We start from the raw sequence: 23,038 nt of genomic DNA on the forward strand, positions 1-23,038 counted from the left end.
TTTCTTCTGATAGCTCATTCTACTCGTAATGATAAGCACACACTTTTGTCTGGATTCTTATTTGCGTGACTCTTTACAAAGAAATAATTACTCTTGGCTCTCAGAAGCGAAGATAAGAAAGACTAGCTTGAACTTGCTAACTGGATTTATTATTGTTTAGCCAGGTTTTCTTCCCGAATAAATTTAAAACTTTTCACTCTCTGAAGCTGCTTTCTTCTGCTCAAAGGTAAGCATCCTTATCTTTCTTTGTCTTCACTCTAATATAGGAGGTTCCCTTTTCTAACCAAAAGACTCATGACCTGCCTACAAGATCACAGTAAGAAAAGCCTCCATAATTTACTTAAAACATGTCTTTCTAGAAAATAAACACAGCCATGCAAAATGATGTCATTTGGAAACATAAGTAGTCACAATTCTATGTAAATTTATCTGCTTTATTTTAAATAACCAAGGAATTCCCTATTAGGGTCAATGTTCTCTGTCTGTAAGTTGCTAACATTGATGCTACTGGCAGAGGATACTACTGTATTTTCCAGACATATAAGCATGGCTATAGTTATTAGTATGTAAGTACCTTTGTCATTAAAATTGTGTAGTATATGTAAACATATTTGTCTTACTTAAGGGAACTACTTTTCCTCATAATATATTATCTTTTAAAAATTATCTAAAAATATATTTACTACTAGCCAAAAATAGTACTCCTCCTTTGAGTAGGAGGAGTATTAAAATTCATGTTAAAAAAAGCAAGATTGTTAAGGAAAATGCAAGAGGAAGAGAAATACCCATAATCCTGAAATACACAATAGGATAACTAAACTCATTATGAACCCCCATCTTTAAAGAATTTAGGAATAATTTGTGAATGCCATGACATTTTAAAGTGGGATTAGCAAGTCTTATTACTGAACTAACCGCTCACTCTTAGTGCAAGAATTAAATATTTGCTCTGCATTTAGAATCACAAATCGAAAGTTTCAAGGCTCTTCCAAGAATTTCATAAATTGAGAAATACAAGCCAGACGTTTTAGATAATTAAGAATGTATTAAGGGATGTGCAAAGCGGGACTGTTGATGCCTTTGTAAAATCATTTATTTCAACTGAAATATTAAAATCTATAATGAGTTTTAATTATACAGTTACTCTTAATTCTAAACTCTGTTCATAATATACTAGAAAGACAACAAATACTTCTCCAGGTGGGCAGTTGGAGGGTGGGGGGTGGGTGTGCATTATATTTTAAACAAATTCACGAAAGGAATCAAATCACCAAGCTCTGTTCAGTTGCAACACCATCTTTTGGGGTACTCTTCCAAGCTCTCCAAAGATGCCAGTCCTTTTTTTTTTTTTTTCCCTTTTGACAACAGAAGGGAAAGGTATTGCCTGAACATATTTCTATTCCTAGTGAAAAGCCCACCCAGTGAATTCTGCCAGAGCCTGCAAATGTTTGACAAAATACACCGTCAGAAGATAAGAAATAGAGTATTATAAAGAGACAGTCCTGTCCTCGTATCTCAGCTGTCTGGGGCCCTGTAAAAAGTGTTTGGACAGCGCTCGTTCTTTCACTCCCATCGCACGTACCCAAAAGTACATGGAAACTTTCCTCTAGCTTTAAATTATAATGACTTCGGATAACAAATGCATTTGCTGTATTACACGACAGAATTACTCCTTCGCCTTCCTTTGCAATAAGAATTAGTAGCAGGTTACCCTTACAGCCACCTTAAAGGTGAGGCAGTAGGATGGAATTCAAACTGCATAATGAGGTGTTCAGCAGAGATCGGAAGAACCCACCTCAATCTAAAATACTCGACGCTTCTTCTAATCTGCTGTGAAACACGATTCTGTCTTAGACTGAGTTGCAGACTCATAAATCTGTAACTGTTTAAATGCCCCCTTCGGGATGTTTGTTTGCTTCCAGCCCCATCCAGAGTTTCGAGCTCAAGTTTCAGTCGACATCCACCACTCCCCACACCACCCCAAGCCCCTTTCCGCCTTCTCTGCTTTCCAACTTGGTTCCCGGGTAGTTGGAGAAGCTGCGCGTTTCCACTTTCCCGGAAAAGTGGTGACATCCCAGGGCTCCCCACTCGCTAGAAGCCCCACAGGATCTTGTAAGACTCCTCAGAAGACACGGCGTCCACCACAAAACTGGGGGTCACCCGACCAGAGCCAGGGGGGCTGGACTCCCTGCCCCCACTCAGCGCCCAGGCTGGGCTGCCGTTCTCGGGGAACCCGAGAGCCTGGGGCTCCCCGGAACCGGGGCGCAGCGCCCAGCTTCTCCGGCAAGAGGCGCGGCGAAGTTCCCACCTGAGCTGGCAGCCCGCGGTGTCAGACGCGAGGGCGGGGCGGGGACGGGGAGGCCGGGAACCGGGAGGCCAGACCCGGAGAGAGCCCGCCCGCCGAGGGGATGCTCCCGGGCCACCCGGGCTGGCCAACTTGCGGCCGCCTCCCAGAGCAGCTCGGGGAACTGCGCCGCCGTCCGAGCCAGCTCCCGCCCTCCCTCCGGCTCCGGCGCCGCGGCCCGGGCACTAGGACCCCCGAAAGAAGGAGGGCGCGCCGGCGGCGGCGCCGCACTTACCGCGCTCGGCTCGCCGCGCCGCCCGCTCGCTACCCGGCCGCCGCCGCCGCCGCCGCCGCCGCGTCCACCCGAGCAGCGCGCACACACAGCACTTGGCCAAATTCAAAGGAGCCGGGCGCCGGGGAGGGAGCCCCCGCGGGGGGAGCGGAGTGGGAGCGGGGAGGGTGCAGGGAGGGGGAGCACGGCAAGTGTTACAACTTCCTTCCCTGCCCACCGCCGGGCCGCGGCGGGCGAGGGACGCGGCGAGGGGAGGGAAGCGCGCGCGGAGCGCCAATGAGTTCACTTTCTTTTTCTCCCCCGCGCTCTCCCCCTCTCCCTTCCCGCCGGCCCCCTCCAGCCTCCTCCTAGGCTGGCCAGGCCGGGCCGGAGTTTTCGGTCCTCGGCCCGCGAGCCAGAGGATGGAGGCGGCGAGGCAGGAGGAGGAGGAAGAGGGAAAGGTGAGGAGGCGAGCCGGGCGCCGTGCCAGGGAGCAGCATCCAGGGCCTTAACTGGGTGACGTGGGGGACGCGCCGGGCCGAGGGTGCCCGAGCCCAGGCGCGTACACGTGTCCGTGTGTGTGCGATAGAGTGTGTATGAGAGAGAGCCGAGGAGAGGAGCCTACCATGCGCTTCCCCCGTGCGGATCGCGGGAGAGCCCAATCGCGGGGCGAGCTGGACCCGGCCGTGATCATTTATAATCCCGGACTCCTCTGCGCCGCCACTTGTCAAGATGACAGGTACTTTATTTCTTCTTCTTCTTTATGCAAAAAAGGAGATTCCTCATTTACTGCCTTTTTCTGTCAAATGGGATTTGCTGGACTGAACCACGTTCGCCGCCCCTCCTTCCTTCCCTCCTCCTGGCCGCGTCGGGTTCGGGAAAGCACCGAGGCTCCCATGCTGTGACCAATCAAGGCATCTACTACTCTGGCCGTGATTTAGGGGTCATCCATGAATAACACTTCACGCTGATGAATGGCTCTTGCCGGCTTTCGGCTCTGATGAGGGGTCTGCCCGCCGCTGATTGCAAACACTAATGAACTTACAGCGCCAAGTGAAATTCACACGCACCAACAAAGTGTGGGGGTACACGTGTGGGGGTCTGTCCTTTTCTTCCCCGCGGGGCCCCGAGGAGGAGCAGTGGGAAGGGCGGGTAATTGCTTTGGACCTAAGTGGTAAGACTTCTCCTGTGTAATCAAACCTCTAACCTTCTTCGAAAACTACTTTTCTTGACCTTCCTTAGGGTGGGCATTTCGGGTCAGCTGAGTCACCCGAGGAGGTGGGAGTGCAAGACATTGCCAGGAAGATGGATTCCGAGGCTGCAGGGTGTAATTAAGGATCTCCACCCCCAGTAGGAGGCCAGTCCTTTCCAGAGTCTCTGAAAATGACCCGCGCCTTCTCTTCCAGAGTGTCCTCCAGTCCGAGGCTGCAAAGAGCAAATGACCTTCGGACGGGGGAGGGGGCTCTAAACACTTAGACTTCCTCACAAGCCCCAACTCGGCTCTTTCGTAGAACAAGTGTCTGCCCTCCGTTCAAGCGCCAGGACCTCCAGCGAGCGCGCCCTGATCAGGGGACAGATTCTGGAGGCCTCTAAAAGCGGCACCTCACATTTTTTTGCTCTTTCTCTCTCTCTTTCTCTTTCCATTCTCCCCTCTGATGAGCAGCCGAACGCTACCCCTGCCTAGACGTTGTGTGCTCTGGAAGGAAAATAAAAGTTTACCGCTGTGCCCTAGGCTACTGCCACTTTCCACTCAGTCAGGTTCCCTGGGAAACTTCGGCTCCCCAGCCCCAGCCCCCTGGCGTGATGATAGGCCGACTGGAGTAACTCTAAGTTCCGGCTGCTCCGGAGTTTTGGAACAACCAATCTGCATCCTTAGTGGAGCAGATCGCTGGCTCTTCGGGCCCCGCGAGCCAGAAAGCACTTTTCTGTCCCAGGATCCGTTGGCGGCCGGGCCGGGCTGGGCTGTGCGCGGTCTGGGCGGACAAGCGCGCGTGCCTTCTCTTGGGGCGCCCGAGAGCACCCCACCTCTACCCCGGGGGTAGTTGAGAAATAGTGCCCCGGTCCGCCCGCATCTGTCCTAGGAAACGTGGCAGAGGGACTGGTGCTCCGGAGCCTTCTCCGACCTCCCGTTCTCAACTTCAGAGAAGAGGATGTCACTGACCTGCATCTAACCTGACTCCGGCTGGATGAAATATACTTGCATTTGTAACCACGTGCATGCAGAATCAGAAGCAGACTAAGCCCTCAGAATGCCTCCTAGGAATGCCCGAGCCTTTAGGATCGAGTTTCTCCAAAGTTTGGGGGTCGAAGTGACGAGGAGAACCTCGAACTTGAATTACTATGCCCAGCTCCGCAATCTGAGTTCCCGAAGTTGCTACGTGACCAAGCCCACTGCAATGCCAAGAAGTAGCAATAATACCTGAATAAAGAATCCGGCTCCCGGGCCACCCGGGGCGCCAGTGACCCTAAGCACCACAGGTACATCTTTGCGGGAAGAATCTGGAGTCGCCCTGGGGTGGGTCAGTCTCCTTCCTGCCACGTGTATTTCACACTTGGAAAAAGAGAAACAAACAAACAAAAACAAGGCGGCGGGATCCGATTAATTATTAGTCATTCCCATTTTCTTAAGAAAACTTGTCAATTATGGTGTGTCCCAGATGATACATGACAACCACACAGTCAACTTAAAATTTGAATCCCTGACACGATCACAAGGGAATTTCAAAGGTGTTTCATAAGTCACATTTGTGGCCCAGTCAGTTCCCACAAAAACATTTTAAGGGTTCAAAACTTTTCTGAAGTGTCCAAGTAACAGTCTCCCTGATTCTTTCTTACTTTGCTGTCTAGGAATACACACAGAGGGAGAAAAGACACTGTCCCATCGGAAACAGGCCAGAACAGATGAGCTAAATTGCTGGCAGGTCAGGAGGGAGTTGGGATGAGGGAACTGGCGCGTTTCTGCTTTTCAGCTCCCCCCACCCCCACAACCTTCATTATCTCTAACGCTGGTAATAAGCGTAGGAAACAATAGAACTCATAAAATTTAGAAATGGTAATAAATCTTGGAGACTGTCTCTATCCCAGTTCCCTGGTACAGGATATTCAGAATTTTTCAGTATGTGATGCTGAACATTCACACTAATTGGATGCGGTGCAGACAGAATACTCTGGAACTCATTAACACGGCCCTGTGCACTCTCTGCCAGGCGTCGCTGGTGGACAAAGCACGCAGGTGTCCTGCTCAACGACTCAAGCGCGCGTAAGGCGCAGCCCGCCATCCCGGCAGCTCATGTGTGCTAGGTTTGGAGCTCGGCGGGTTTTTTCCCCCCTCCCTAACAAAGAAGTTCCATCATTTAAGGCCGCGAGGAAACGCTAGTGGTGTGCAGTGCCAAACTGTACCACACGCTTTCTCCTCCAGATGAATCCCTGGAAAGCAGAGAGGCAGCCTGCTACTTGACCATCAGGCTTTTTGACTCGCTGAGCTGTTGTCGTGGGAGGGCGGGGACCGTGGGTAGTTCCCACCGTGCCCTCGGCTGCAATAAAAACTCGAGCGGGGAGAAGAAATGCAAGACGTCGCTGTCTGTTTTGCAAGCCTCTGGCCGCTCACTTGCAAACTCTGCCGGGCGCTGCTGGTGACTTTGCCGTGTTAACGCAGCCGGTCGTGCAGGGGATAATGGGACCGAGCTGGCGGCATCGCCCTCCCGCGGGGCCTCCCTGTCACACTGATACGCAGCTCTCCGGAAAAAAAAATGTTGCCGAGCTCCACTCGCAGCCCCTACCCTCTCTCCTGGAAATGCTGGCCTGTGGCCTCTGCAAGCCTCTATAAAGTGCTGGGGGGGAGGAGGAGGAGGAGGAGGAGGATGGCCTCCGGACACACTTTGGGGTTAGTAAGAATCTGACTGTGCCATCGGGACTGGGATGGAGTGGAGGGCCACCAGCACCTGCTCTGCTGCTCCATCAGCTCCGCTCCTCAGCCGAGAGTCGCTCCCCACCTGAAGGTGATGCTTGTCTGTTATAATCAGCTTCACATGCGCCTTCCCTGGGGGCTGCTGTTTGGGGGGCTGTCAGTTTTCTCCTGTCCTAAAGCTCCAGCCTGGAGCTGAAGGGGCTGGGTGGCAGCTGTTCCTGCCTCCCTCCCGTGGGGAGCAGCCGGTCTCGGCAGCCACTTCCTCCTCTGACAGGCGGGGCTCTCAGGCGTGCAGAAGGGGGGCACTGGGTCAGGCAGGTAGGAGGCTCTCCAAGGAGGCTCCTGGAAACCACTCGACTTCCGAGGCATTCTTTGGACTTATTACTGAGGCAAGAGAGGTCTGAGCACCGGGCTCAAATCCACAAGGTGCCTGGCTGCAACCTCTCCCACTGCGGGGCTCCGGGCAGGAAACCTGACCTCCCCACACCTCCTTCCAAAAGACCAGCAAAGCCAGTAACCCCACACCCATCCAAAAGGCAGCTGTATCTCAACTGAGACCACGTAAGTGATGAGCCCCTTAAAACAGAGGTTGAGGCCGGTAGTCACTGAGGACAACAAATCACTCTGCATGTCGCAAGCAATTAATCTGGAACAATTTATAGCGCTGGAAGTGAACTTTCACACAGAAGTCTCCCAAGTAGCTCTCAAGTTATCATCAGGTGTTTGGTACCCCCCGCCCCTCCTTGCAAAAACAAGTAACTTCTTTCCCTTGGCAGTTCGATGGTAGGAAGTCTGCAAAACAAATATTCTGATCTGATCACTGACAAAGTCATAAAATTAAATGACTGTAGTGGAAAATATGCTTTCATTACCTTAATTAAAGCAAGATAGGCCTCTCTCAATGCACATGCATGCTGGAGCCATTGAGCGAACTGGTGATCAGACAAACCAACCTTTAAATGGGACCATGCTTTTCCGGGACATTAGTTTGTGTTCCACTGTGTAAACCAAGCCCGCGCGTGCCTCTGACCTTTGGTGAGCACGCAGTTGTGGAGCACCGTCCAACTGCTGACTTGGTTTTGCTTGAGTCACCTCAAAGACCCTGCTCTGCAAAGGATTTTGAACACACAGGCATCTTTCCCCATTTTGGTTTAACTCTGCACATGTGTTTGAAACCTGCCACATTATTCCACACTAAAAGATGCAACCTGTATAATGAATAGTTATCATGAAGTGCCTTGTAAAGTCTGTCATATTTTCTCTAAACGTTTTAGTAAGTAGGATGTATACACTATGTGTAAGGAATACATGCAGTATACAGTGTATTTAAGATACAAGTATATAGGGTATTTAAGAAGGCACTAGCTGCTGTCAAGGTTTACCCTAAATTAGTGACACAGAACAATTTTGTTAATGATACAGTGTCCTTTAGCTATTTCAGAATCCAGACTATAAATTAACTTGTAAACATAGGTTTAAAAAAAAAAGGCATCACATGACTATAATTCAGTATCAGACCCACTGGAAATCTCCTCATTTTCCAGAAGTGCCCTCCTCTCTCCTTCCTTTGCCAACTCCCTACTCTGGAATGTCCTGTATTTTGGGCCCCTGGAACACCTACTTATGAAATGGCCGATTAATGATACCCCCCCCCCCTTCCTCAGAAGTGCTCCCACTGTGTTCTCTGCATACATTAAGCGATGGCACTGTTCTTTTACATGGGCCTTCCCCAGTAGCTGGCAACTCCTGGAGCACGAAGCATTGGCCTTCTTCCTCTTTTAAACCCACAGGGTCCGGTAGAAAGTACTGTCATGTGGAAGATGCTCAATAAATGGTTGTTGAATGAATGAGTGAGCACACAGATCAAATATTTTCATTGTACTCGGCCATTCTCTCTTTTTGTAAAAAGGACATGTCATAAACGAAATTCGAAAAGCTATATTTCCTAAGCAGGCTTTTCTACTTTTCCTGTCCGTCTGTTCTTTGAATGGCACATAGTTTAAAAATTCTAGTCATGAGAGCAAGCAACATGAATGTAGCTCTGAACTTGTTTGACTGATTTCGGAAACATAAGTAGAAGTAAAGACAAAAATAATAGGAAAAGGCGAAGGCCAAATTTGGTTTCCTCTTTTTCAGTAAGATGTAGCATTTATTGAAATTTGGGGGGGAAATGTAGTAAGCACCTATTATATGCAGATGCTCTAAGAATTTTCTGTAAAATAGGACATGATTTATGGAACCTTTATTGTCTTCTGCATTTCCTTTGGATCTTTAATGGTGAGAAGTGAGGAGCCTAAGATGACTGTTTCTCATTTCTTCAAGACAAGGGTTCAGCTGGTACTGGGAAACAATCTCTGTTTGTTCCTGTCTTCTCAGGGGGACTGTTTCTAATTGATCTGGCATGGAATTTAGTTGGAGATGTGTATGTTGCAACTGAAGCAGAGAGCCTGTATGCTTTGTAAAGTGATAACCATATGGGCCTTATTTGAAACATTTGAGGATTTTCGACATTAACCTGGGTTAAATTGAGCTATAAATTCAACTCAAATGTATACGTCTTGACAAATTCATCATCACTTGAAGAGAGATTCAATCCATGCTCCCCTCAGATTAATAAAGATGATGGCCGCTTATCAGCAAATGCAAAGGTTCGTGGTGATGAAGTACCATAACGTTGTACTTTGCACTGTTTAAATGCAAATTGCCCATATTAAGCAGACATTTTCCACTGTTATCACTTTCAGTAGAATGGAAATGCTTAAAAATGATCTCTGGGTAAAGAAAAGGATATAGAGTCAAATCTATTTCCTCTTACACTATTTTCAAGTGCACTTCGCTCTCATCATGAAGATTTAATTAAGCAAGCCCAGCTCAGCTAAAAAGCAAAGCGGCTGCAAGTTAGGTCTTACGGAAACAGTAGTCAGGACTTCCACAAAATAATGTGTTGACTAGTCTTCATTTAGGGATCTGAGCCATCTCAGAAGGTTAAAAAGACAACAGAATTCTGGGGCTCCCGTCCCCTCCTTCTGAATATCAAATTGGGAGCTTACACTTTGTTACAGATAATAGTACTAAGTTATGGATGTTGACGGTCCTTCCGCAGCAGCTTTCAATTGCCTTGGAAAAGATACAGTTTCTTTAATTAAAAAAGCTGCACAGAACTAATCCCTCTAGCTGCAAAAAGAAAAGTTTTAAGCAATCTCTTTCTGCTCTGAGAGAGAAAGGCAGACAATACCATAACAGATCAGAAACGTAAGCTATAGTGTGCAGCCAGGAACACAGCAGGGAACTGAATACTGCTCCGACTGTGTCATTTTTTAATCCCGCATCCCAGTTTTCCCCCGTCTGACCTCATGCTGAGATGAAGTTATCACAGAAGACAGCTTTCCTCTTACCAATGAATCCAGCCCTGGATCTGTATTATCCTGAGCAGATCAAAACACCGCTTTCATCAAATAGCATTATCTGCATAAAAGGCATGCAATTGCCCGATAATTTCACCCAAACTATGCTATTCATTGAAAGGACAAGAAGAGAAATGTAATTCATTCCTTTTGGGAGGTGGCAGTGAAGAGTGAGACTTGGGGGAAGCCAGAGGCTGGAGAAGTTGACTTACCCCCTTCACTCATGGGAACTTTCCTGTTTCTCAACACAAAATCCCAAGAAGGGGTCCATTTAAAAGTCCCCCTACCCCTGCGCTTTAAGATTAATTGTTGGAGCAATTTGGTGCAGTTTGAGTGACAAAAGTGTAAGTTGTGTAGAAAACTGGCAGTGAGAAATTACAAAGCTTGCTGATGTCATTAGCCATGCTTCCCTGAACCCCAATAAAAACATCATATCCAGTAAAATTGGAGAAGCATAAGAATTAGCTGAACAATTGAGTGGAGTTTAACACAACGTTGCGTTGGTGGGGGAGGTGATCCGACTGGAAGATCTTTCCATCCATATGAGAAGCTTTGAATCCTTAGGTTGGGAAGACAGAGATGTGTCCCACAATTCTGAGTGGCTACTTTGAAGAGTATTTAAGAAATCTTAGGAGTAAAGACTAGCTCTTTTTGACTTAGAAAATACTTTAGCCTTCTTCCGATTTTCTTTTCCATTTTACGTTTAAACAGTGCTCTCATTTGCATTGTAGACGGTATAAAATGTTATAATGGGGTTCTCTTTAATGGATCCTAACTCCTTATTGAATGACATCAGTTGTTTTGCTCAAGGTATCATGATCGGTTAGAGCAATCAGACAAAACCATTTGTGTCAAGTAAATGGCATTACTAAAAAGTACTAAAACTCCCGTGTGGGTGACCTATTAGGTAGATGTTCATATCCTTTACTATATGTATTACTCACCAGAATTTTAATGATTTAGCTTGAAAAATGTAAATCTCCTGCTCAGCCTTTTCAGAATTTACTCTGTAAACTGACCCTGTAAGAAATCCAGCTTAATCCCTATCCTTCCGTCACCCTGACAACATCTACCCACAAAAATGTGTAGGACACACAATCAGGGGCTCCTTGCAGAAAGAACAACAGTAACGTGCTTCAACCCACAGGCCAGGAATCCTCCTGGGAATTCTTGAGCCCGGAGAAGGGCAAAGAGTTTTTCCCTTGAAAGAAAGACATACTGGCTCTATAAGAAATTAACCGTAGCAATATTATTTGTCATCATTGGCATTTTAATTACACGTAGGTATTCTCTAAAGCATTTAAGTGTAATTAATAATCAGGTTTTTTTTTTTCCCATACCACCTTTCTGAAACTACAACTCAATACTGAGTTGCGTTCGTAAGGCTAAAAGTCTGTGTAGCTAAACGGTCTGCTTCGCGGTGAAGCTCAAATTCATGTTTCCACAATATCGCTTCATGACATACAAATTATCTTAAATTTAATGTGATTAAGCATTAAACGATGGTATTTCCTTGAATTTAATGACAGTACTATTTTCCTGTCAAACTTGATTACCAGAACCAGCTTTCAGAGTGAACTGTTTAAAATCCCAAATCATTAACAGATCATTTAGGGTTCAGTCCCAGAAAACTTCTTCTCTGTGAAATATCAACCAAAGACACGGAAGGAGAGAAGGGAGTTTCACATTTTCCTTACAAGTGTGTGTGGTGTGTGTGAGACTGATTTTAGAAGTCACAGTTTTGTCTGAAAATGCCGGGACGGAAATGCTGTTTACATCGTCAGTATCCCCTCTCCTTTCAACACACGCGTGTAGCAGGTTCTCATTCATTCATCCTCACGGACTATTTTCTCGAAATAGCCAAGCATATCGTAGACCCCTGGACCCATGTGAGACGGAGACAGTGAGAAAAATGGCTTCCTTAGGGCTTTAGAAAATTTAAATGCAACACAGGATTTTGATCTTTTACTCTCTACTTTCACTCCAAGCCTGTATTTGAATCCGACTAATTGCTCTATGCCGTTGAAAATGGATCATTCAGAAATCCAGAAATTCAGAAGCAAATCCGATGGCAGTCACATGAGTTTGTGTCTGGAAGGCTGAGAAATCAACTTCGTGGATGTGTGGAAGTGTTTGTTGTTTGTTTTAAAGGTGACACCAGAAACAGCACTGCCCTCAGAGGACAAGCTCCCCAAACGGGGCAGGAAAAGGTTTGTTAGCATTCTAGGTGTCCCCTTGGCTGAAACTTGGGTGCGCTTTGCTCTGAACTCCGTTAAGACCGCCAAGCCTGGTTTGCTCTGTAGTGAGATAAATTCCTAAGAGAGGAGAGTTGTAGATTAGGTCATGAAAAGGCTAAAGGACTCAGATTGGAATAAAGCAAGTTCAGACAGGCAGCATGAACTGATTTTTAGTTTCTCTGATGAAGACGTCGCTCTGGGTTTTGTTTAGTTTAGGGAAAAAATCTAAGAAGCCCAGCATTTCTCCAGAAGAATGGGAGAAAGAACCTCTGCTGGGCAGAGAAAGTGACTTTCTGTTTACCTAACACTTCTTTCCTAGCCCTGGTCTCCAAATCCAGCACTTTTAATCCACAAAAATCTATGAAAGACCAGGATGGCCCTTCCCCCTCTTTTATCCTTGGATGAGAGATCTAGGAGGCAAAAAAAAAAAAAAAAAAAAAAAAAAAGTAGGCCATGAGAAGATTATGAGCTAAGAGTCTATAAAGAGGGAGGAAATTGGCAGAGAGAGAATCTGAGTTCGGGGAAAGAGTAGGGAGATACAAGCTTCAACTGAAGATAAACTCCAGGGATGCTCGAAGACAAGAGGGTGCCTGCGAGAGCCCTGGGTCAAGAGTCCTGGTCTGATGCCCTGGTGTAACAGAGATCTGCATTTATCTTCAGCCTCTCCATTTACACTGATGAGTGAATCCTGGAATCTTGCCTCCAGAGTTTGCAATGTTACTTAGAAACGAGATTTGGATTTCTTTTCAAACTTATTAGAAATCGACCTTTATTATATTTTGAAGGGTTGAATAATCAAGAGGTTGTAGATTAGCACTTGATGATTATCTTGATAAGAAACAGGCTGACCAAGCCTGTAGTAGTCCTAGACCAAAGTTTTTCTGTGACCTTTAGACCACGTGTATCAGGATCACCTGAGGGTTCTTAATAAAATTTACATTCCTGAGCCCTAACTGAGCTGTGTGGGATCAGGATCTCCAAGGATGGAACCAATAAATTAGCATTTTCAACAAGCCTTCCAGAGCATTCCTACTTACAGAAAAGCTGGAGGAATATTGCCCTGGGCTAAACACTTTACAGAAGGCAACTAGCTGTCTCTGTTTTTTATCATTAGCCGATTAAAGAGAAACTGTGGCAAATAAATCTAGTTGAATTATTTTCCAAAGTGACACACTCCTATTTAAGGTAGAAACCAAAATTCACAAAAGGAAGAGGGTGAGAATATCTGTCTAAAGAAATTCCAGCTGAAAATTCAGTAACACTTCCCAGCTGGATTTTGAATGTTTTTAAGAGATCAGAACACTTCGAGATGGCATTTTCTCTGTATATTAGTGGGTGGCTAACTGAGTACTTTTTGCTGACGACATTGTTCAGTAGTACACATACAATTCCAAAATTATATAGATTTTTGAATGAACCTTTATATATGCATTCGCTCTATTTATTATCAGAAATGAAAGAATTATTTGTGGGAGATAGAATCAGAACTGATTCAACATGTCTAGTTTTTAAACAGAAATCAAGAATAAATATATCCACAAAGTTAGGAGCTTTCTTTGGAAGCGAGGCACTTTACAGGTCGGCATCCCACGCTATTTCCAGGATGGCTTTCAGAAGCACTGCTCAGGCGGAGAGCCCTTACATTTTTAACATAAAGCATTATCTCTACCTTACAATCAGGTCCTTCTTTTGCAGTTACTTGTCTCTGAAGGGTGACTTTCAACAAAGTACTATTATTACATGTAAGGCTGTGACCTTGCTTTCCCTTAGGTTACACATGTAAAGTCCTTATTGTGAATAGTAGGGAAAACATTCAGAGAAGTCTTTGGATATTGTCTTAACCACAAGGTAAGTGTTATTAGCATAATTGGTCCTAACTCGACTGTGACTCCTCCCGGGCTTCACCTTGCCTACCCTATAAGAGTTCTTTCTTACAGACAGTGTGCTCCACACCTACCCCTGCGTTATCTCCTGTATCCTCATGACAACTTCAAAAATAATTACTACTATTGCCTGCATTTAAAAGATGAGACAATTGAAAAATAAGTAATTTGTCCAAGGTAAGTGGGAGAGCCAGGATTGATAACTCTTGATTTCAGAGTGCAAACACTTAGCAATGACACATACTGGAAAAGGAGGACTGGAACCAGTTCTGATCGTTAGTTGACCTTTTGTACATGTATATAAAATCACGTACATGCAGAAATACAGAGCCAAGCTTAATGAATGAGGACTGCCTCTTAAACAAACACCATCCCAACGAGAATTCCACTGGGAAAACACCTTTTGCTGTTGCTTGAAGCTATTTTTGAGGGAAGTTAATTACTTTACAACGTGAAAAATTGAACTTGACAAAACTTTAAGTCCCGTTCCACAGCAAGATTATTTATCTGTCTTTATGTGTTAAACAGATTTACAATAAAACTGTCCCCAATATAACATATTTTATAATTGCTTTATCTAGTTCTGTAAACAAAATGACTGCAACCATCTAGTGCATGTATTAAAATGATGGCTTAAGGTTAAACTTGCGGAAGATTCCAATTCCAGAATGATGACTCTCTCTTCGATAACAGATCTATGCAGGATAGATTTAAATCGCTATTTTAAGGACCAGATATCATAAACATTTGGGCTGATAAACATCTGTGACTCTGATGAGAAATTTCCAGGAAGGCTGTAACTGCTCCAGTGGCCTTCAGCTTGCAGAAGTTGGTAATCCTCTTTAAAAGACCAGGAAAGTTAAGCAGAGTGAATCGTAAGCTTGTTGCTACTTGAAATTACAAATCATTGAAAACCTGTCCGTGACACCTTGGGGAGTAAATGTGGATAATAATGGTTTATGTGTGGTTGCAAAACAATAATGAACCTGTCGAATCGATTGTTCTGAATGGCAGTGGATCACAGTGGAAGGAAAAATACACATCCTTATTGACCCTTTGTGTGTTCTCGCACTTTTCACTCTTGTGATTTCTGAATGGTTTCCTTTTCTATTTAATCATGCAATGCCAGATTAACCCTAAGATTTTTACCTGTAACTCTTCCTAAAGGCAGAATTTAATATAAAGAACTGAAACTGAAGTAGAAAACAAACCCCAAACCCATTATATTTGCTTATTTATGGAGAGGATATATTATGATGGGAGAGTTATTTTAGAAAGGACTTAATAAAAGAACAGACTCATGTTCATAAATTAAAAAAAAAAAAGTGAACTACGGCCTCATCTCACTTCATTAATTTTGGTTCTGTTTGTAACGGATGCATATTAGTCCAGATAAAACATATTTTGTCATGATCCACAAAGCTATTATATGATTGTACTGGGCACATTAATTTTACATGTGGGGGGCAGGCCATATGTTGAGGGTTAAGTTATAAAAAACAACCCAACCCTCAGCACCTTTAGATTTTATATTTAAGTCAACACAGTTCATGTCACAGAGAGCCACTGAAAGGATTAAATTAGTTTACGAAGATGGCCATGGCCAAAATCCACTTCATACACCAAAGATTACCACCAACAAACTGAACTATTTGTCAAGTAATGATTTCACTTCATCCTGGGGTCAAATCTACCGCCCCAGAAGTAACAGCAAGTCCTCTCTCTCTCTGCTTGTGTCATGAGACATGGTGAAAATCCAGGGAGCGTGCATTTACACATTTTAAAGGCTAATAAACTCCATAATAAACATGGAGTTGATTATGAATAGCTTCTATTCATCTAACAAATTATTGTTCTTCCAGTTCAATTCATGTAGTAGAAACCAAAATAAAGTATTTTAGTCACAGGCTTCATGTGATAATTTCTGTGAAGTGATGTGACAGGCTTCTAGCTTTGTCTTAATTTTAAACTGTTTGTTTAATACCATTTAATACCATCTGCACAGATCTAAAGATGACAAACAGGTACACAGGATGGATAAACGGTCCTCTCTCCCTGTGGGGATGCGTTATGTTGAGCCGTTGTGCTCATTCAACCGCTTCTTTTAACTGGTGAAGAAAATGTGCAGATTGACTGGGTTCACCGACTCGGACTAGGGAAACAGACTTCTCAAAAAGTGGCCTCCATGGTGGTTGATACAAAGCCTTCCTTTACTAGGCTCTTACTCAAACCCCTGGTACAACAATTCGGTGACTGTTAACCCCATGTGACTGAGTGTTAATCAGTTATAAAAAGAAATGTGATATTTATGTGTATGTGTTTGATCCGTTGAATCTTAATAGTGGTGATCTGTTGTGGATCATCTTTTTTGATATCAATTTTTGGTGAGAATACCGTTAGTGGAATTTTTTCATGTTTATCCAGAAAAACAGCTTTGCAGTTTACTATTGTAATTCAGTTAAACCTTTATCTGGAAGGGTCATCATTTCTTTAATTTGGATCACTTAAATTGTACCCAAATATAAAATCCTAGATTTCCATTAAACTGGACATTATTTTTGTAATCATGATTTCTCAGACCACTCTCTCTCTCTGAAGTGTATTTAAGAAAAAAGCTTGCTTTGCCTAAATTTAGAAAAATACTACAATCTGAGTCGGAGCGATGAGCTATTCTGATCATGGTTTTGTTCCTTTGCAATATTATAACTAGATTAGAAACTTTACAATAGGAAAAATACTAGCTAACTCACTATAGACTTGTATATTTGGAGATACCCACAGATATATCTGTATATTCATGTGTGTATCTATTTGTATATATGGATGAATAGAAAGCTAGGGAGGGATAAATTAGGGGTTGGTGATTAACAGACACACATTACTGTAAATAAAATAGATAAACAACAAGGACATACTGCATAGCACAGGGAATGACATTCAATTTCTTATAATAACATAAAATGGAAAAGAATCTGAAAAGAAAAAAATATACATGTATCTATATGTATAACTGAATCACTTTGCTAGACATCTAAAAGTTAGTGTAAATCAACTACACTTCAATAAAAAAATTTTAAAAAGACAGAAAGACAGACACATATGTGTCTATATTTATATCTATATTTCATAGTATAGTTTTATAGTTTGCCTTTGTTCTAAAATAAACTAAGCTAACACAGTCTCTTGACAGCATATAATCCTGGATGCTTTAAAAACACTGCAATTAAGAAATCACCTTCTTTCTCTTAATTTACTACTTGCTTAATACGTATTTACCCCTAAAAAAGAAGCAGTGTATCTTAGAAAACTTTATATGATTTCTTTATAAATCTCATTTGTCGAAAGGCTTATTTCAGCAACATAAAATAGAATACCATCCTTTATGTGGGATTTACTCTTTGATTTCCTTGTTTTAGTTATCCTTTTCTACCTAGAGCTTTTAAATTCTGGGCTTTTCCTGATTGGTGACATGTTATTACTCTTTTGAACAAGGTGTTTCTGCTGATGCGTTTGATCATTTCAGTTACTTTATTTTGTAATTTTTTGGTCATGAAAAAAATAATACCTTATAATTTTTTGATGGTTCTTCATTTAGGAAGCAAGAATTCTGAAGAGTGAATTCTGATTAATATTGGACAATATAAATTAGTCTATTTCTAAAAATACCTATGTCCACCTTTTCCTCTTCTTTGTATCACACATTATGGAATAGAAGTAGATTTCCATATCTGTAATATAAATATTCAAAGCTAAGCATATTTAGGTGCTAACTCATATTATGTATGCTTAACACAATTTATCTACTACTTACTGCTTTTTTAAAAAACTACCTGCCTTAGTAACATTTTTCACATGGCATTTATTATGTGAATTCAAAATGACTTAATAGTGATAAACCCTGTGGAATGCTAGCTGTCTCACCTGGGAATGTGACCCTTATTCTTATTTTTTCCACGTGCTTTGTTGCCACAGATCTTTCTGGGTAGCCTTAAATTAAGCCATTTTCCTCCCTCATAACTGGTTGTAATTTTTTTATAATGTGAATAATTGTAATGACAGAGTTAATTTGAATACGAGGATATGACAGGAAGAAGTCATTATATTTAACTCTAATTAATTGTGAATTTTGGGAAAGTGGGTAGTAAGAGCAAACTGAAGTTTGCAACGTCAAATCTAAGCTAGTTACTTAAGTTGATTTTTTTTTGAATTTTTCAAAAAAAGCGTGAGGGATGAATTAAAAAGTAAGTTATTTTTTGATGATAAGTTAAAAGAAAATATTCAATTCAAGATATATATATATATATACACACACATACCATCTGCACGTACACATACACACACACTAAGTGAGGATTTCCAAAATTCTCAAATTTACTAAATAGATTCTTATTGTTATACCACAGGGTGATGTCACATTTTGGACAGACAGAAAGAGAAAAATAAGTTAATATTGAGTTATTCTCCTTAAAGAAAACTTGAATCTCAAGTTTCTTTGTATAGGGAAAAAGGAACTATTAAAGAGATATTTTAAATTGTTGAAAAAAGAAAAAAGTACATCAAAACTCAAATTTTGTTAATAGCTCTTCTGCTAATAGCATAACTATAGATGATACTAAAAAAATGCCTACATAGAAAAAAAAAAGAATAAAAAGGTAAGATGCATTGTAATAGGGAAATGAATTATATAAAATAGGGCTTTGAGAGTTTTCCTACAGATATTTTTTTGTGGCTCTTTTGACCAAAATGAAAAAATAAAACATCATTAACAATACTGTTTGGTAATGTAGACTGATGAACTATATTATAAAATATTACTATAATTACTGAACAAACCTATAATTCTTTATACTATATGTTATTCATTTTAACTCACTGTAATATATATAAACTAACTTTCTGCTTAAAGCTGCTTAAACGTTCTAAAAACAAATTAATTTTTTTCACCTAAAGCAAAGATTCATTTAATAACTTACACTTGATTTATTTATAATACATATCCTGCCTAATTTATATTCAATTTCCTTAATATTCAAATTTGGTCACAGTAAAATATACTTTAGCAAAATAAAACTGACAAAGAAAAACAAGAGCATTGCAATTTTTTCCATCCCACGTTAATATCCCTTTCTGAATATCCTAGTTTGCATGCTATATGGACCTATATAATATTTAAAACAAAATTTTAAAAGCATTGCTTACGTGTGACTTCATTTTTGAGAAAAGAGTATTTCAGTCAACTTTGTCCTGCTTCAAGAGAACAGAGCTCCTTTTAAAAATGCAGCAAATAGTTTCAGCATGATCTTTTCCTTTACGTTTTATTTAAAATGTTAATGGAGTAAGTCCACAATTCACATAATTTATTTTGAAACACTTTTGCTCAGAATAATGCATTGTCAGAACAGTGATACCCAGGCAAGCTCCCTTAAAGAACATGCGTCACTTCAGTTCCCTTTGAAGCTCATTGCCAGTGCCCTCTAACAGGGCACAGCAACGTTACATAAATCATCTTCTATGAAAAATTAACATGACATCAAATATTTATAAATATTAATGTGTATGTTAATATAACCAAAGCTGTAACAAACAATCATAACCTTGCCAAGTTTCCTAGGACAGGCGCCGCTGATAATGATATCCATTATCTCTGGAGGAACGCACAATTATGAAAGTTACACACAGGATGCTGTGTTCTTAGCTGCTTTTAAATTTATCCATTAAATGTCTACCTTATCTATAGTATTAACCCTTTATGCATACATTCTTAAGAAACAGAAAGGCAGTTCGTGTGGGTAAATATTTTTTAAATCATTTTTATTTAAGCGTTTACACGGAAAGTCCCTGAATTTTCACGCGACTTTATGCATACTTGGGGTATATGGTAACCTACAAATAAATTCACTTGAATTGATCTCGTTAACATGCGCTTAATTCTACATATGCATTTCAACATACGTTTGCTACACTTGGTTTAAGAAAGCCACCCCTTGCTAAGGTGGATTTGGGGCTCTGAAATGTAATATCTGAGGTTATCACTGCTCTGCCCAGAAAAGTTCTCTTTCAAAGTGTCTGTGTTGAGAAGAGGCTGGAAGTGGGTCATTCGTGGATTTACCCAAACTCAGGGCTGTCAAGTCCACAGGTAGAGTTCTGATCGGACCCTGTGTGACTCATAGATCATAGGCATGGTCTTCTAGCAGTTTTATTTTTGGGTTCCTTTTTTTAGATTCAGCACTGTCAGCAGATACAGTTAATTTAGTCCACCAACACAAAAACAACGTGATTTCAGATGAGTAGGGGAAAAGGGCCACCATTTTTTAGCTGTGCGTAGATGCCGGCTCAGTCAAACCAGGTTCAGAATCCAACAGGTTTTCAAGGGCAAAGGAAGAAGGTAACTTTATTTGCAGACAAATGGGACTTTTGGACTGAGGATGCTTTGCTTCCCGAAAGAAAGCTCAGTAAGAAACCTCCTGAACCTGCCCCTCTAAATCTGCTCCCAGCTAGGATGGTCTTCGTTTTAAAGCATCCAGTGTCTATTTCCGGTCTGACTCCTCAGTGTTACAAACAGACTCTGCTTCTGCAGCGTTGGACTCTGGAGCGAATCTGCTCCGTGTCACTCGGGGTTGGGGATGGGTTTAGCTGTGGGTGGTGGGGAAGACATTTGAGCTGTGTTCCCACTTTAAAGATTTTTGTCCATCTCCTAGATCTAGGCTTTTGTTTGGGACACTTTGTTTCTGGATAACAGTTCTAGTTCTACTTATTTCACTCTCTGAAAAAGAAAATATGCAATGAGTAATGTCTCAAGTGGTCAAAGAATGCCACCCCAAATACCTTCCAGTTAGAGATTTGTTTTATTGCAAATCTTTAAAAATATTCTTGACTGTAGATGGGATGTTAAACCTAATACACACTTCACTACTAGTTACTTCAATCAGATAAGAGATCAAGACTTAACTGGTACCATTCTTCAGCTGGTCAGATTTTTCAGTGGGATCCCAAGCAGTGAATTTGCAGACTAGAAGTTACCTTGCTACTTGTTTAATTTAAATATGTATTTTATACACAGTCTTTCAAATCTCCTCCAAAATATGTTATCATATTTGCTATTAGTAATTTTACTCTCTCATCTATATTATCATATCATTTATTTTTTGGCCATTATCCCAAACACTTAGTTATTTCTTCCATCTTAAAAAAAAAAAAAAAAAAAAAAGAAAGCTTTATCTTAATTTCCCTGCCATCTGCTGCCTCTTTTTAATTTAATTAATTATTTTTGCTCTCCCTGTAGAAAAATTCCTTAAAGGATTGCCTATACTTGATGTATCCAAATGCTCTATTCTGATCTTCATTAAATCTAATCAAGCTTTCATTCGCAGAAACCACTCTTGTCAAGGCGGCCAGAGATGTCCACATTGCTGAATCCCACGGTCAACCCTCAGTCTTCATTTCACTTGAATCCATCAACAGCGTTTGACACAGTTTATCACTTTCCCCTCCTTGATCTACTTGCCTTCACTTGGCTTTCAGGACACCATATTGTCCTGATTTTCCTCCTGCAGGTCCTTCACTGATTCTTATTCCCAATCTTTTAATTTTGGAGTGCTCCAGGGCTCAGTCCTTGTTCCTCTTTCTCTGTCTTTCTAGACTCATCTCCTTGGTGAACTCTCCAGCCTCAAAACTTCAGTACCGCTTAAGTGCCGACATCTTCCATAATTACATTTCCATTTCAGATCTCTTCCTCTCTCTCCTTAAATTCAGATTCACATGTGCAGTTATCTACAAGACATTTCTAGCTGGTTGCGTAAAGAAGCAATTTCAGATAAATTCGTGTGGAACAGAACTTCTGAACTCTGAAATCTGCTCCTTCTGCCGTCTTTCCCATCTCGGGCAATGGCGGCCCCAACACTTCAGTTACTGTAGCCAAACCCTTGGTGGTCATACTTGATGCCTCTCTTTCTCTCACTCCCCTCTTCTGATCTACCAGGAAATATTTTTTCAGCTCTACCTTAAAAATACATCCAGACTCTGACCTATTCTCCACTTTGATCACTATTATGTTGCGCCACGGTCATCTTTTACTTACGTTATTGCATAGCTTCCCAACTTTCTGTATCTACACTCACTCCCTCACTGTGTATTCTCAACCCAGCAGCCAGAGTGAAGTTTTTGGAATATAAGTCAGAAAATGTCACTGTCTTTCCTTGAAATCCTGCAATGCTTCTACATGTCACTCAGCACAAAAACCACAGTCCCTGCAATGACTTCCAAGGCCCCGCTCAATCTGATCAATCTGACCCCCTGTTACTTCTTTGACCTCAACTTCTAGAACCCTCCTCCTTTTTCATTCCACTCCAGACACCCTAATCTCCTCGCTGTTCCTTAAACACACCAGGCAAGCTTCATACCAGGTACTTCCTCAAAATCCTTTCTACTGACTCCCTCACTTCTTTTTATTACTTCCTTAAAGTTTTTCTTCACATTTCTTTTTCTCAGGGAGGCTTCACTTGATAGCCCTATTTAAAACTGCAAATGGCTCTTCCCCCATCCTCTGGCACTCCTGATCGCTTTTACCCTGCCCTGTTGTGTATCCTATTGTATGTAACAGTCACATACAGAAAAAGCACCTAACAAAATCCAAAATCCATTCATGATAGAAGCTCTCAGGAAAGTAAGAATAGAGAATTTCCTCGACTTGATAAAGACCATCTTAAAAAAAAACAAAACTACAATTAACATCATATTTAATTGTGAAAAACTGAATGCTCTGCCCCTAAGATTGGGAAGAAGGCAAAGATATCCCTCTCATCACTCTTATTCAACACTGCACTGTAGTCCTAGCTGGTGTAAATCAGACAACAAAATGGAATAGAAGGCTGGAAAGGAAGAAATGAAATTGTCTCTGTTTGAAGATGACATGATCATTTACGTAGAAAATCTAAAAGAATCAACAAAAAAACCTCCTGGAACTAATAAGTGATTAGAGGAAACTTGCAGGATACAAGGTTAATGTACAAAACCCAACTGATTTTATATAAACCAGAATGAGTAAGTAGAATTT

General features: G+C 41.9%; 1 protein-coding gene across 1 annotated transcript in view; it reads right to left on the reverse strand.

Annotated features, from left to right (window-relative positions):
* The window catches only part of TENM3 (teneurin transmembrane protein 3), a 540,843-nt gene extending 538,149 nt beyond the window's left edge, over positions 1-2,694 (reverse strand). Inside the window, 1 exon segment of the mRNA XM_032468497.1 lies at positions 2,580-2,694. The gene's annotated coding sequence lies outside the window, so the exon portion shown is untranslated.
* Positions 2,695-23,038: the final 20,344 nt, after the last annotated feature.

This window comes from Camelus ferus, chromosome 26 (assembly GCF_009834535.1).
Source record: "Camelus ferus isolate YT-003-E chromosome 26, BCGSAC_Cfer_1.0, whole genome shotgun sequence".
Taxonomy (NCBI): domain Eukaryota; kingdom Metazoa; phylum Chordata; class Mammalia; order Artiodactyla; family Camelidae; genus Camelus; species Camelus ferus.